General features: G+C 43.1%; 1 long non-coding RNA gene across 1 annotated transcript; it reads right to left on the reverse strand.

Annotated features, from left to right (window-relative positions):
• Positions 1 to 748: 748 nt before the first annotated feature.
• LOC125432906 lies at positions 749 to 3,194 on the reverse strand. The gene is made up of 3 exons (XR_007244565.1): positions 3,146 to 3,194; positions 1,054 to 1,185; positions 749 to 922 (listed from the first exon to the last, which is right to left on the reverse strand). It is a non-coding gene; the product is annotated as an uncharacterized LOC125432906 (long non-coding RNA).
• Positions 3,195 to 3,447: the final 253 nt, after the last annotated feature.

The following is a 3,447-nucleotide window of genomic DNA, read 5'->3' on the forward strand; positions in this document are numbered from 1 at the left end:
TCTGAGCTTAATTTACCACATAGGAAGGGGCCAAAAGGGCTAGTGGGAGTGGCACGCCCTCACAGTAACATACATGTCCTCCCCAGGGCACTTACCCTGGAAGAGGGCCAGATACGCCAGTGGCCAACCACCCCACAGCTCTAGTGCCACAGAATCCAGAAGTTCAGGCTGCAGCGGGGCTGCGCTGGTGTCTTATTTGGGCACCAGAGTGGGAAGGGAGCCAGGCATTCCTGGGGGCAGAACTGACTTCAGTTGGCTCCCTACCAGGATTGAGGGCTGACCCGTGGATATACACCTGCTTTTCAGTGGTGTATATTCATTCCACCCTATGGGGCTTTTCGGTGGTAGGGCGGTCTAGGCTTTTCCCTGATTCCCACACCACTGAAAAGCCCTTCCGAAGGCAGTGGGGCAGTGTTGCATTGGTGCTGTAGCTCATTGCCTCTGGGTTTGGATGGGACTGAGAGTTGTTATGAGGAAAAAATGGAGAAAGGGTGACTTAATATATGCTGCCCCAGGTTTCTCAGAGTCAGGAAGGGGGGCTAAAACTATATTAAATACTTAAATTCAACCAAATAATCATGGTAATTTTCTGAAGTCCCTTAGAGAAGAAATAAATAAAAGTGAGTTCCAGATAGATCCTCTCACAATGACTGAATATATAATGACTTTATTCTAGAAGACTTTGTATGGAAGTAAGATCATATGTTGATGCCACGTAAGGAATTACTTATTACCATGTGAAGACTGTTTCTCAGCTGCACATGCTGAGGGTGATGCATGCAACTCAGCAGAATAATCTCTTTCTTTTGCTTTCTTCAGAGGATAATTTATGGATTGTATCTTGAATTACAGGCTCAGAAAAGCCGTGATTTTTCTCACTGGAGTTGGACAGGAAGGAACTTGTTGGAGAATTTATTCTGAGCTATAAAGGAAAGGCACATTAATGCATTTCGTAACCTTTGGAGAGTTGTAAAATTCCTCATAAAGTCATAAATACATAATGGGTGGCTAAGCACTCAAGGAACAAAATCTGAGGAACTCTAAGTAACTCACCCTTAGAAAAATGCTGTTGTCCTTTTAGATGTTTTCAGAGGGGCCCAGATCTGTGCAGAATAGAAAGCGTACTCTGCAGAGAAATATCCTTCCTGCCAGCTGATGACCCCCTCCAGATAGCCTGAAGAACATCTACATTACCACAAAGAGATATGTTAATGGAGTAGAAAAATATTCCAGCCCTGCAACAAAGTTTACTAAACTGTCTTTTTATAACATTTGCAAGACATTTTATTTGTGTTGTGCACAAAGAACCAATGTTTAATATTATTAATGCACTTATTTTCAACCTCATGTGAAAATGTATTTTCAGATTCTGAGTATTTAAATGTTGAAGGCAATGTCTTCTGTTACTACAAACGCCTTTTAAAAAATTATGGGACATTTTTCTGTTTCAAGATGCACTGCAATTTTTGGGGTAGAAATATAATCCAGATCAAAATTGGTGTTTTGCCGCCAAAGTGTCAGAAACAACAGTAGATACAGTTAACAATCTGCAGTTTTTTCCCCCAAGGTACAGAGCTAGAGTAGGGTACTGGCTACAGCAATTGACAACGGTTTGGGAGACCTAGGTTCAAATCTCCATTTAGTCTAGAAGCTTACCGTGGGTCATTAGGCGAGGGCAGAATCATCTTTGAGCTCCTTGGATAACGGGCAAGATAAAAATGTAAGTGATACGAAGTATGGAACTGGAAATGTGTACCTGCTCCCCAGAGTTCAAGGGTTCAAATATAGGAATTGAGCCAGGACTGAGTGCTTATTTGGTGACCCAGAGCTAAGAATCCTCACTCGAAATATGTTTTTTTCATGTAGTGTTGTACATTAATTCACAAATTCTCTTGGGGAATCCATTTTGAAAGGCTGATTATCTGTGTGTCATAATATCACAATAGCATGAAGAAAAGTTTAAAAAATATGAAATCATATAGAAAATAAACCAATAGAAGAAAACGAGCTCAAGCATTATGGAATGCAAAGTTGTCACAGTTCCCAAAATTGAAAAGGCTAGCTGGCAAGTGTTCTTCCTTCATCCCTTTCCTGTTCTAACCCCTCAGTCCCTCAACGCATGCAGGTGTTCATTGCGAAAGAAACTTCCCTCACTCCTTATGCATTTAAAAAAGATATTTGTGTCAATCTCAGTTTCTGGCTTTGGAGTCTAAAACAATGGTACTACTTTGTTTAAATACAAAATAATAATCACACAATTGGGGGAAATTCTTGAAATGCATGTGCAATAGGAAAATAGATTCTCATTTGGTGGCATGGCTACAATAAAAGTTAGTATTGCTGACAGTATGTTCCTAAAATGTTTTAGTGCTATGAGACATCATTTCTAGTGGTTTTTTTAAACTTCTCGTGAACAATGTGACTCTTTGAGAATACTAATTTTCTCTAGGATCATCAATTATATTTCACTCAGTGACCTAGGTATGGATTTTTTTTTATGGGGGAGGGGTTCCGGGGGGCAGCTCTTTGAGGCCAGGGATGGCAGACTCCCCTGCCCGCCCCGCCCTCCCCCCCACCGGCTGGGCGGGCAGCTGGCAGTCCCTTCTGCCCTCCCCTCCGTGCAGAGGCATAACTAGGAAAAATGGAGCCCAGTGAAAAATCTGAGTTTTGCCCCCCCCCCCCCCCGCGGGCAGCCACTGTGATCCTGGAATCCATCCCCAAATAGCATCACTTTCAAGGGTGTTTAAACTAGGGAACCCAGGTTCTCCTTTCAAATCCACCTTAAAAGGAGAATCTAGGGTTCCCAGTTAAAACAACATTGAAAGTGTTCGACAATACATTGAACATTGAAAGTGATGCTATTTCCCCAAAATGCTTTTTATATTGTCCAAAAGATGTTATATTTATGCTGTGTGGAATCCACCATGGTGTAGTGGTTTAAAGCAGTGGACTCTAATCTGGATAACCGGGTTTGATTCCTTACTCCTGCACATGAGCGGCAGCAGTGGTGGGATTCAAATAATTTAACAACTGGTTTTTTACAAGCACCATTTTAACAACTGGTTCTGCTGAAGTGGTGCGAACCGGCTGAATCCCACCACTGAGCGGCAGACTCCAATCTGGTGAACCAGGTTTGTTTACTCACTCCTCCACATGAAGCCTGCTTGGTGACCTTGGGCTAGTCGCTCTCTCAGAACTCTCTCAGCTGCAGTTTTCTCACAAGGTGTCTGTTTTGGGTAGAGGAAGGCAGCAGCGAAGCTCCCAGGGGATGGGGGGTGCTGCTGATGTGAATCGGGCGCATGTACCAAATTTGGGTCATATGGGGGCTTAAAAACTCCCCAGCCCCTCCCCTGTAGCACCTTCCCCTCAGTAGCACTTCACTCACATCATCTCTGCTTCCTAGAAAAACCTGAAGTAGGTTGGAGAATCAGGCCTTCCTATTTAGGG

Source organism: Sphaerodactylus townsendi, linkage group LG05 (genome assembly GCF_021028975.2).
Source record: "Sphaerodactylus townsendi isolate TG3544 linkage group LG05, MPM_Stown_v2.3, whole genome shotgun sequence".
In the NCBI taxonomy this organism is placed as follows: Eukaryota; Metazoa; Chordata; class Lepidosauria; order Squamata; family Sphaerodactylidae; genus Sphaerodactylus; species Sphaerodactylus townsendi.